The sequence below is a fragment of the Eumetopias jubatus genome, unplaced genomic scaffold (assembly GCF_037043125.1).
Source record: "Eumetopias jubatus isolate StellerSeaLion01/CBP00866 unplaced genomic scaffold, mEumJub1_p1.0 scaffold_17, whole genome shotgun sequence".
NCBI lineage: Eukaryota > Metazoa > Chordata > Mammalia > Carnivora > Otariidae > Eumetopias > Eumetopias jubatus.
In genome coordinates, this window is record NW_028274823.1 from 82,106,357 (window position 1) to 82,118,919 (window position 12,563).

At 45.8% G+C, this 12,563-nt stretch overlaps 1 protein-coding gene across 9 annotated transcripts in view; it reads left to right on the forward strand.

Annotated features, from left to right (window-relative positions):
- The window catches only part of SGMS1 (sphingomyelin synthase 1), a 266,257-nt gene that overhangs the window by 115,536 nt on the left and 138,158 nt on the right, over window positions 1–12,563 (forward strand). For all 9 annotated transcript variants that reach the window (XM_028104479.2, XM_028104476.2, XM_028104477.2 and 6 more), the window contains one exon: window positions 8,675–8,716. The gene's annotated coding sequence lies outside the window, so the exon portion shown is untranslated. The remainder of the gene's footprint in view (window positions 1–8,674; window positions 8,717–12,563) is intronic.

The following is a 12,563-nucleotide window of genomic DNA, read 5'->3' on the forward strand; positions in this document are numbered from 1 at the left end:
GGAGTTCTTTTGTTCCTTTCAAAGTCTTGGACATTGTTTTCTGACATCGTTCTAAAAATACTTTATGAGCAATTTCATTGGTTGAATGCTTATAGTTTTAGACCTTGAGACAAATGCCCTTCTGGTTTGTTAAAAGCCGCCTGACGAGATAGGTATTTGGATTTCCAGTGTTTGGTTTTGGTACCGTGCCCCCCCCACCACTACCCCACCCAAGTGGAATACTGAAAATAGGGTTAAGGTGGTAGCACTATTCCTGATATAAACATTCTTGCTAATGACTAAGCTACCCTCTCTGCTGCTTAGCTACTTTGCGGGAGAGGTGCGGCATTGTATCATTGGATATTCTAAATGAAAAATAGAGAAACTGAAAACAACTGGAAAATTCCAGTATTCTTTGTATATATAGCCAAAATGGGGCAGTCCGGAAAGTGGCACCTTTTAGGAATATTTAGAGAAATGTTTGTTAATTCCACTTAATCGGACGAGAAGTCATCATGTGACAGCGCAGGTAAAAGAGACCGTTTCCCGTCACTGCCCCCAGGAGAGCCCTCTGGGTCCGAAAGGCGCCTGCTGATTCTCCAGCGGCTGCCCCTGCTGAGGTTAAAGGACCCAACTTAGAGACCCTCCCCCAAAGTGGCCCTATTTTCTAGCAGAGAAACCTGCAGTCAGAGGAGAGAGGAACTTGAATAAACCCGCATTTCCTTAGGGATCGGGCCTCGGGTGCCTCACCAAGTGATGTGAGCTGTTCGACCCAAGAGAAGGTGGTTTTGTTCCACCCACACGGGTCCTAGCAGGTCCCCTTCCCCCCAGGTTCACCGTCTGTGGCCGTCAGGAGCTCTGCCGGGGGGACTTGCCGGTTGTGGAAGGCGGGCAGGCTCACCCCGGAACCGTATGCACTTGCCACGACGGACCCGGCCCACGGCGCTTGCCCTGGCTCTGAGCGGCCCTCCTGGCCTCGTGTACCCCAGCGTCTCCCTGGCAGCTTCGCCTCGGGTTTCTGGAAGCCAGGTTTTGGGGCAGACATCTGATTGGCTGGCCCCATCTTTTTAGGTTCCTGGCCAGCCTATGAGCGGCTGCCTGTGGTCAGGTCCAATCCGCTGTGGCTGGGGGGGGGGGGGCTGTATCACGTGGCCGAGGCCCCGGAAATCGGCGGGGCTGCGCAGACGCCCTGGCGCATGGCCGCGCACGTCCGGTTTGAGTCCGGAGGCTGGTTCGGGGCCGGCGGCGTTTCCCGGGATCTGCCTTGGCCCTGGAGTTAATCTGTTTCTCTCTCGGAGTGGATTTGGGATTTCTTTTCCGTCCGCCTTGTATTCTTAGCACTCAGCTAAATTTTACTTCTTTCAGGAACAGGAAAGACCCCTTCTGTGACTGGCGGGGTTGGTTGCGGCAGCTTGGTTTGCCGGTCCCTGCCGAATTGTCTTCTGAAGTCCCAACGCTACTTCAAAGTGTTTAAAAAGGAAATTAGAGGGCGCCTGGGTGGCTCAGTCGGTTAAGCGACTGCCTTCGGCTCAGGTCATGATCCTGGAGTCCCGGGATCGAGTCCCGCGTCGGGCTCCCTGCTCGGCGGGGAGTCTGCTTCTCCCTCTGACCCTCCCCCCGCAATGTGCTTTCTCTCTCTCTCTCATTCTCTCTTTCTCAAAAATAAATAAATAAAAAATCTTAAAAAAAAAAAAAGGAAATTAGAAAGTTCCCATTGTTTTCAGTTCCTTTATTTATTTAAAGATTTTATTTATTTATTTGACAGAGAGAGACAGGGAGAGCAGGAACACAAGCAGGGGGAGCGGGAGAGGGAGAAGCAGACTCCCCGCTGAGCAGGGAGCCCGATGCGGGGCTCGATCCCAGGACCCCGGGATCATGACCTGAGCCGCAGGCAGACGCTTAATGACTGAGCCACCCAGGCGCCCGTTTTCAGGTCCTTTAATTTTCGTTAAATATTTATTCTTCTCAGTATCTAAAAAGAAACAAGATTCCAAAGGCAAGGCATTCGGATTAGTCTTTAAAGTCTGTTTATGGAGTTGCTGGCCTGTAGATGCTCCGTGTTTGGGTTGCTGATGCCGCAGGCCGGGTTCCCCAGCAGCAGCCAGGAGGGCCCCTGGCTGCCCGCAGGATGGAAGTCACACACCAGCCAGCAGGGTTTATCGAAGGTAGAGAGAGAGTGCAGGTGCAGACGGAGACTCAGAAAGGAGAAGAGGGGGTCTAGTCCTAGCTTGGGGGCTGGGGTTTTGTGGAGGACCGCGGTCTGGTGTACGGGTGCCCCTCAGGCATCCAGGAGCCGTGAGAACAAAGACGAGGGCTCACACGTTACTCCTTGGAGCCCGGGGTCTTGGCGTGGAGATGTCTAGCTCGGGTGGTGTAATATGCGTATGATCGCTTCATCCTCTCCCGCTCCTGCGTTAGATGTTATCTGTTCTCGAGAAATCACCGACTCCTTGCCCCTCACGAGGAGGACATAAACTCTTTGCTTAACGCGGCGTGTATAAAGTGGAGGTGCAAGTCCTAGCAAGAGTACAAGCAGGAAACGGAGCAAGAACAGGTGTTTGTGGAGACCTTCAGTTCTTCTATGTCAGTATGACGTAACCTCCACTTATGAGACTTTCTGACTAGTTGGGGAGATGTTGTTTCAAAGGGAGGCTGCTGGGACCACAGTAGATGGGACCTTGTTTAGATAGTTTTTTTAAAAGGATTATAGCTTTTGATCCTCCTGTAATTAAGACTTTTCTTGATTGTGACATATGACTGCATAAAGATGGTTTTAACGAAAGGTAAAGTATAATCAGATACTAGGTAGGAGTAAGTACTAATTCAGAATTTACTGGGTGCATATGAGGTATTTTGAGAACAATGTTTTTGTTAAGTAAGAGATCATGTAGAAAATTCCTGTATCATTGTAAATATGTTGATTTCCGTTGTTCTTTCTAAGCCCGGTGGTGGGCTTGATTGACCTTGAGGGGCCAGGGAGAAGGACGTTAGAGAGAACTGCAGAATCGAACGTTTAACAACGAACAGATCTTTTGAAAGTGGGTATGACTCCAGTCTTGAAAATGATGACTCAGTGTGCAAAGTAAAGGTGGGTGAATCGACCTGAGAAGTTTGATTTGATGGAATTGGTCAAGAAAAACACGATAGGATTTTTGGGTGATTATCTGCCTTAGGTGCTAAGAGCATGATAGGCAGGGATAAAGTGTGACTCTTGCCCTCGAGGAGCTGTGATTAAATAACATTTGAGGAAGATTATATTGGCACATCCATGGGTAGTGTTTTAGTAACCACCAGACCCCGCTCCAATAAAGCAGGGCAGGGCATTGCTGATACCAGGACCTGCCATGTCAGAAAATTCTTTCTTCATTTTGTGAGTGTCTGAGCACAAGTTCTAGGCGTCCGAGACTGTTCTGGGCAGCCTTCGAAAGGGAAAATAGGGATAGATTTTCTACTTGGGGTGGAAGCATACCCTTCGGGTATCTGAAAATTAATATAAAAATATTACTTTTGTTTGAAAGACCCTTTTCTGTGTCCCATACACCCCTGTTCCCATCAGTAACAAGACATTTGCCAGTCTCACAGGCAGGTTTCAGGGATTAGAATGAGATCCATGAAATGTCCAGGAGTGGTGCCTGGCCCCAGGCAGGGAAGCGCTTGTTATTTACCACCCTGGTATCACTTGGCACCCAGAAGTGTAAATAGTGGTATGGGTTTTCCTTCTGGCTGAACTCTGAGCTCCTTCAGAGAAGTTGCTTTTGCGTCTTTGTGTGATCCCACTCGGGAAAGGTTTGCTGAATGATTCGGATAAAAGGTGCTTTCCTTCCTCCTTCTGAGGAAGGCGCTTACCTCCTCCTTGGGGAAGGGGAGAAGGGGTGATTTTTGCCTGAGGTCATACTCAGGTCTTCAAGGATTAGCTTCTGGGCGGTGACCATTTTGCTTTGTTCCCATTAATTTCTCTTGTCATCTCCTGGAGTATAGTTGCTTTCACTCTTCATCATCTTTGGGAATGACTAGCGTCTTGTATTTCTCTGAAAATGCTTAACCCCCTCCCCGCCTCCATCAGATGCTCTCCTTCAGCTCCCACATTTTAGTGGGCTGCAGTTTGCAGATCTGTCCTCTTCTTCCGGATGAACCTGTTCCTCCAAACTCCACTTTACAGAAGAGAAGAAAAGGGAAAGCCCGTTGAGAGGCAGGTTGGGAAATCGCCAGGGTAGTAAATAAATGGATGATTTTTTTGTGGTTTGTGTTTTCTTTTACACCCTGGTGAGCAGCTCAGAGAAGGAGCTCTGGCTTCCCCCGGAGAAGCATGATGTCCTGCATAAGGGCTGAGGGGTGGGGAGGAGACATCCAATTCCCTCTTCGTGCTAGTCTTTAAATCTAGAAAAAGTAGGAGTGCGGTGCAGTGAGGGGCAGATCGAGGCTTTCCTGGAGTGTAATCCCACGTCGTTCTCCCTGGCAAGAGGATGATGCCGGCCACCAGCAGAAGGCAGCCTAGCGGAGTCTGCCTGACTTGATGCCTGGGGCCCGGCAACTGCCCCTGAATCCCTCCCTCCTGAGAGACTGCTGAGGTTCTTCTCCAAGCAGAGGAGAGAAAGAAATGGTGGAATTAAACTGTGTGTGTTGAGTCTCAGACTAAGATTTAATTTGCATTTGCTGTTTAGGAGTGAGAATGAGAAAAACTGCTGTGGTCTTTGCTATTCTAATAAAGTGTAATCTTAATGGAAAAACGTAGTAAAATAGAAAAGTGTGATGAAATTGATCTTGTGCTGTTACTGGTCTCCATATTATGCTTGTCCAATTACACGCCATCTTCCCCCTGAGAAGAAACAACTGAATTATAATTACAGAGTTTGGGCCGGGGCTGCTGACAATGAAGCGTGCCTGCTGCAGTTTCTGGTCACATGTCCTTGGTGGACAGTGGCAGTTGATTTCAGCATCGTCCCCCCGGGGTTGTCCTGTGGGCGGCCTCTCCCTCCCAGTCTCTCAGGCTGGCCCCCAAGAGGAAGCTACTCTAGGGGCGCCTGGGTGGCTCAGTCGGTTGAGCGTCTGCCTTCGGCTCAGGTCATGGTCCCGGGGCCCTGGGATGGAGCCCCGCACCGGGCTCCCTGCTCGGCGGGAAGCCTGCTTCTCCCTCTCCAGCTCCCCCTGCTTGTGTTCCCTCTCTCGCTGTGTCTCTCTCTCTGTCAAATAAATAAATAAAATCTTAAAAAAAAAAAAAAAGATGAAGCCACTCCAGGAGGAAGAGATAAGCTTTGAGAGGACTGGCCCTACAAATACAAACCTGTAAAGTGGGAGCTGGCCATGCCTTGCAGAATGCCGTGAACTTGAATCTTTTCCTTCGTCAACCTTGCTTCTTTAACGCTCATTGCTTTTTACTCTTGGAGCCTTCCGCTCCAGTGTGGTTTTTCTTGAGAGGAAGTGAGCAGTAGGAGACACACAGTGGGGTCAGTATTGCTACCCAGGATGAGTGAGTAAGGAAGGCTGCCTTAATTCTGTCCCCTCTCCACCCAGTATTCTTCTGCCAGCCCCTGGGTTAATGTCTGTGAAGATCTTGTCTTACTACACTCGGTCTCAACTGAAAGGTAGAGCCACAGCCCTGCCCGTGTAATTTGGATAATTTTTTCCCCCTAGGTGCTTTCCTCTGCAAGGTGAGCACAGTTACCTGGCTTACTCACAAGTCCCAGAAAGAACGCCCCCCCCGCCCCCCCCCCCGGTTGTTTCTTCAGGGCATGTGTCCGGTGTGGAATGAAACCTGCAACTTTGTAGTACGCTCCTTGTGCCTGATCCCATCTACGGAAGATCCCCGGAGACCTCTCAGCCACTGGACCCCATTAGCTCCTCTATAAAAAGAGTCCATCCAGGCCTATTTTTGTTTCTGTCCTCAGGCCACTTGCTATCAAGACATTACCCCATCTCATAGGAGGAAGGCAGGCCGATACCCTTTACTCAGGACAAACCAGAAGCAATTTGAAACCAGGGAATAGTGAAAGAATCATTAAGTGATTTTGAATTGACCAGCAGGCTTGGTTGCTTTCATTTGGAAGCAGAACAGTGTCTTTGGTGCCCCGGAGACTTGATGGGAACGCTTTCCTTTTTTCTCGCACTGTGACCTTGGACAGGTTTGCAAGCTTGGCCAAGTTACCTGATCTCTCGGGGCCCGGGGGCTGCATCCGATCAGTTGGGGATCCTAAGGCCTCCCCGCTTTGCAGGGTTCTCCTAGGATTTAATGTAAAGGCATTTAATTGATTTATGTATGGTGTCTGAAGGTTCTAGCTATTGTCATTGACATTATTTCGTACTCGCAGTGACGGTGCAGGAAGGCCCTTTGAGAGACATGCCTTTTGGCGAGCACACCACATAGAGCCTTATATTCACTCTCTTTGGTTGTTTTCTTGCCTCTCCCTCTTCAAGTAACAGAATAGAACATTCTCCTTTTGAACTGTGTTCCCTGCTTTTTGAAAGTAGTGTGATTGAATTAAATATTCATGCAGGTATGGCATGTCGTTTGAAGGGGGCATTATCATAGGCTCCCTCAGTAATTTTCTGGTGGCAGTTTGCCTCTGTATCTGTGACTTTTTCTGATGGACCTCATGTTCTTTTGATTTCCCCTGCTGCAGTGGGAAATGCGTACGGAGCATAAAACAAATTAACATGACAGAAAATTACACCTTGTGAAGTGTACGGATTTCTTTTGAAACTTCTCCTTTGAGGCACAGAAAGATAAGTGGGCCGACTTTATAAGTGACAGAACTAGTCAACTTCCTGGTAATTCAGAAGACTTTTGTGGACCCTGCGTTACTTGGTTCTTTTCCTTTAAATGATTCAGGAGCAGGAACCATACGATATATTCTGTATCTAATTAGTCTGGCCTCTTTTCTGTGAACATTTTTCCTTTTGGTTTTCTGGTGTCTCTAGCCCTGCGTAGAAGCCATGAACAGGAATGGCTTTGGGGGCGCCTGGGTGGCTCAGTTGTTAAGTGTCTGTCTTCAGCTCAGGTCATGGTCTCAGGGTCCTGGGATCGAGTCCCGCATCAGGCTCCCTGCTCAGCAGGGAGTCTGCTTCTCCCTCCCCCTCTGCTGCTCCCCCTGCTTGTGCTCGCTCTCTCTCTCAAATAAATAAAATCTTTAGGAAAAAAAAGGAGGAACAGTTTTGCCTCACCTACTGTTTAGCTTGGTGTATCACCCTTACCCACTCTGAGACGCAGAATCCTTACCTATCTGCGGGCTTCAGAGCAATTAGAAGATCAAATGCGTTGATGTATCAGTACCTTAGTCTAGCTTTTAGCACAAACTCGTTTGGTTAGTACCTGTATTTTCATAGGTGTTTTTGTACTATAGAAAGGAGATCCAGTCTCCCCCCTCCCTTCCCTCAGCTCCCCTTCCCTCATCTAACCGCCAGTGGGACATTCATCTATTTTTATCATAAAATAGCTTCTGTGTCCTACAGTCTCTAGAGATCCTGCAGGTTGACCTCAAACAACCATCCAATCAGCCAAAACATTTTCCTCCGACGTGTCAACATCTTTCTGAGATAGTATCTCCTTGTGGTCAGTGACTACTTGCTTCTCTCTTCCCAAAGCATTTTATTTTGGTCCAGATACAGGGATTCGTGGACTTCCAGGCAGATGCTTGGGTAACAGGACCTTGCCCAACAGGCAAAATTAATGTGTGGTATTTGAAAGTCAGGGTGATGGTGACCTTTGGGGAGAGTGGTGGCTGCACGTGTGTGTTCACTTTAGGTAAATTAAGCGAGCCACTCAAGATTTTTGTGTTTTTCTGTATGCAGGTAATACGTTAATACAAATGTTAATTAATTTTTTAAAAAGTTAACTTTTGGGGCACCTGGGGGGTCAGTGAGTTAAGCATCTGCCTTCGGCTCAGGTCATGATCTCAGGGTCCTGGGATCGAGTCCCGCATGGGGCTCCCTGCTCAGCGGGGAGTCTGCTTCTATCTCCCTCTGCCACTCCGCCTGCTCGTGTGCGTGCGCATACTCTCTCTCTCTCTCTCAAATAAATATATAATCTTAAAAAAATAAAAGGGTAACTTTTCCCTCTTTTTGCAGATACCATAATTCACGCATGTATTGGAAGGGTGATAGCTCATTCTTAGTTGAGAAAGTCTTAAATGAAATTAAGTGACGAAGCAAGTCTAAGCCTGTAAGGGGATGTGGGTCAAAGACAACTTACAAGCTCTTTGATCATACACATTTGTATATAGATGGTCTGTAGATGTTCTACTTGCTAGTGATTGTGTTCGGTAAAAAATGAAAATTTAAACAGGTTGCTACCCTTTTACCCTGTAGTTGTAATTCTTATAGTTTGAAAAATGATTCTTTCTTGCTTCTTTATCTTTCTCCGTATCATCAATTAGCAAATTATTTGCCTGACTGGAGAAGAGATCACTTATAAAAGTGTATGATTTTAAAACTCACGCTATACCATTAGGTGCGCTTGCTGTATACAATTTTTTATTAGTCATGGATTTACATGCTTGCTTCTGTATGGCTTTCCCTAATAAGGTTGACTCTGTGTACTGTGACAGCCAGAAATTAGCTGGGAAGTGGGAAAGAACAGTTTTTGCTGTGGATAGAGAACAAGAGGTAAACAATAGTTACCCTGGATTATAGGTTTTTCTTATAAACAGCTCATTGTCTTAGAAGCAGCTCATTACATTTTAATTTACTTATTTTCTTCTAGGTTGGAAGGAAGATTGATGCAGACAAAAGCAACATGATTCAGGTAAATGGGTTTTTATTTTCTTTATGTACCTTTTATGCTTGGTTTATATTTCCCATGTTTTCCCACTGAGAAGAACTAAAAAAAAAAACCTCGATTTTTGTGGCCAACTTGAATATATAAAGAATGTTTTGGGTATATAGAGGTAATCGTTGAACGCCTACTTAGACCTTTTAATTAATTTAGTCACATATTGTATATTTAATAGTCGTGTATTTCTGTCAAACAATATGAAGACTCATGCTGTTTCCTACCTCAGAGTAACTTTCTTCCCAGTCCTTACATATGTATCTGATGCCAGCGACTCTATTTATTATTGGTCACATTTTTGAAGCCCCTAGTAGCATTTTCCAGAGCACGTTAACCATTTTAGTTGTTTGCAACGGAGTGCGCTTGGAATCCGTGCGTGGTGCTGTAACTGGAAGTTTTACTCCCAGCTGTAAGTGACCATGTGCCCAGTGTTAGGACAGCTGTTATTCTGGAGATCTCTACTGGGTGACGGCTTGTAGGTTGGCTTTGTTAACTATTCTGTCCTGCTTGCTTGCTTCCATCCATTCATGTATTTTATTTATTTTGAGATAATTACATGCACAGTGTTTGCAGTTAAAATAATTCTATAACAGGGATGCTTGGGTGGTTCCGTTGGTTAAATTTCCGACTCTTGATTTTGGCTCAGGTCATGATCTCGGAGTTGGGAGATCGAGCCCCACGTTGGGCTCCTCGCGCAGCGCGGAGTCTGCTTGGGATTCTCTCTCTCCCTCTCCCTCTGCTTCTCCCCCGCTCATGCTCTCTGTCTCACAAATAAATAAAGAAAACACAATACTATAACAGCCATTCCCCATTGTTCATATGCTGCCAATACTCCTTTGCCTAGAGGAGCCCTTTCCAACTCTTTCCCTTATATTCTCTCACATTTGCCTACCTGTTTCTAAACAACACACCATATGCTGTAAGTACCATTTACTGATCTCTTTTAAAATTTTAGGCTTTTATTGATTTCCTGCTAAGGATTTAGCCCTCACACGTCGCCCCTTACCCTCAGCGTGCGCCGTCTCCTTCTGTCTCCATTTTGTGCTTATAGTTGTGTTACGGTGTGTGGACACGTTAATACTTAATGTTTGCTTTATTATGACTGTATTTTGTTTGTAGCTGAGCTTTGTGACACTTATGTGTAAATGTCTCAGGCCGTTCTGCTTCCCAGCTGGTTGTGTGGGATCTGCTTTGTTTCTCGGGAAAATGTTTGACTCTTCTTTATTCTCAGAATGCTGAAATTTCCAGCTGGGACATAGGTCTTAGGATCTTTTGATGTCAGTGGACCTTTCAGTTCTGAAACTCATGCCCTTCAATTTGGGAAGTTTTCATGTACTACTACTTGGATGATTTCCTTTCCACTCTTTTTTCTCTTTCCTGAGAGCTTGTTAGTTGACTCTTTGGACCCACTGGTTTGATTCTCTTCATCTCTTAGGTTTTTCTCTGAACTGTTTTCCATCTCTGTGTGTTTTTGTTATACTTTCTGAGAGATTTTTCTATTATTATTATTATTATTTTTAAAGATTTTATTTTTTATTTATTTATTTGAGAGAGAATGAGAGATAGAGAGCACGAGAGGGAAGAGGGTCAGAGGGAGAAGCAGACTCCCCGCTGAGCAGGGAGCCCGATGCGGGACTCGATCCCGGGACTCCAGGATCATGACCTGAGCCGAAGGCAGTTGCTTAACCAACTGAGCCACCCAGGCGCCCTTTTCTATTATTGTCAAACTTTTAATTTCTGCCAGTGTGTTTTAATTTTTACTGGTTTCTGAATATTTCATTTTTAAAAAGAGGATCCTGTTCTTGTTTCATTGGAATAGGGATGGTTTGTCTGGCTCTACCAGCTGGGGAAAAGATCTGGGATTCTAATAGCCACCCCCCCCCTTTTTTTTTTTTTTTGCTCAAAACAACACAGTAGTTTTTTGACCTTAGAGTTCTTTAGGTCAGAAGTCCCCTGATGGTTCCCACTGGGCCACAGTCAAGGTGTCTGGTTGCGTTCCTTTCTGGTGGCTCTAGAGGAAAATCTGTTCCCTGCCTTGTTGTAGCTTCTAGAGGCTGCTGACTTCCTTGGCTGTTGGCCCCTTTCCAGGCAGGGGCTGCTTTAAATGAGCAGGTCAAATACATCTCATACTGCATTTCTCTGACCTCTTCTGCCTCCCTCTTTGACTTTTTAGGAACCTTGTGATTACATTGGACCCACCTAGATAATCCAATATAATCTCCCACCTTTTTTCTATTGTGGTAAAAAACCAAAATATATATAATTTGCCATTTTAGCCATTTTTAAGTATCTAGTACAGTAGCGTGAACTCTATTGATATTGTCGTGCAGCAGACCTCTAGAACCTTTCATCTTGCAAAACTGAAACCCTGGACCCATCGATCGAGCTCTCCCTTCCTCCCTGCCTCAGCCTCTGGCACCCACCTTCTTCCCCCGGTTTCTCAGAGTCTGACCACGTCACATACCTCATGGAAGTGGAATCTTACGGTATTTGTCTTTGGGTGACAGGCTTTGCTTACTCAGCATAATGTCCTCAAAGTTCATCCGTGTTGTAGCCCATGACAGGATTTCCTCATTTTTTAAGACTAAGTATTAATATTCCATTTTATGTCTGTACCACTTTTTCTTTATCCATTCACCCATTGATGGACATTCAGATTGCTTCCACCTCTTGGCTATTGTGAATAGTACTGCCGTGAACCTGGGTGTGCAAATGCCTTTTTTTAGTTTGTTTTTATTTAAAAAATTTTCCATATTTTATTCAACTATAATTAATATACGGTGTTCTGTTAGTTTCGTGTGTCCAGTATGGAGACTCAGCAGTTCTGTACGTCACCCTGTGCTCATCACAGGTGCACTCCTTCATTCCCATCACCCGTTTCTCCCGTTCTCCCACCCACCTCCCCTCTGGTGATCATCAGTGTGTTCTCTGTAGTTAAGATTTTGTTTATCTCTCTTTTTCTTTGTTTCTCACTTGTTTTGTGTCTTAAATTCCACATATGAATGGAATCATGTAGTATTTGTCTTTCTCTGACTTACTCACTTAGCATTATATCCTCCAGCTCCATCCATGTCATTGCACATGGCAAGATCTCATTCTTTTTTATGGCTGAGTAATATTCTGTTGTGTATATATACCACCTCTTCTGTATCCATCATCAGTCGGTGGGCACTTGGGCTGCTTCCATGATTTGGCTGTTGTAGATAGTGCTGCAGTGAGCAGAGGGGTGCATGTATCTTCTTGAGTTAGTGTTCTTGTGTTCTCTGGGTAAATATCCCATAGTGTGATTATTGGATAGTAGGGTAGCTCTGTTTTCAACTGTTGGAGGCACCTCCATACTCTTGTCCACAGTGGCCGCACCAGCCTGCATCCCCACCAGCAGTGCCTGAGGGTTCCTTTTTCTCCACGTTCTCACCAGCACCTTGTTCTTTCCTTCCTTCCCTCCTTTGTTGCTACTCCGACAGGTGTGAGGTGCTACCTCAGGTGGTGTTGACTATCTCCCTGTTGACCATCTCTGTATCTTCTTTGGAGAAATGTCTCTTCAAGTCCTTTGCCCATTTTTTAAATTGTGTTATTTGTTCTTTGGGTTGAGTTGTAGGAATACTTTATGTATTCTGTGTATTAACCCCATTGTGTAATTTGTAAATATTTTCTCCCACTTCATAGGCTGCCTTGTGACTGACTGTTTCCATTTGTCTGTTTTTGCTTTCGTTGCCTGCACTTCTGGTGTCAAATGCAAGAAATCATTGCCAAACCCAGTGTCATGAAGCTGTCCTCCTGTGTTTTCTTCCAGCACTTTTTGGGGTCAGCTCTTACGTGG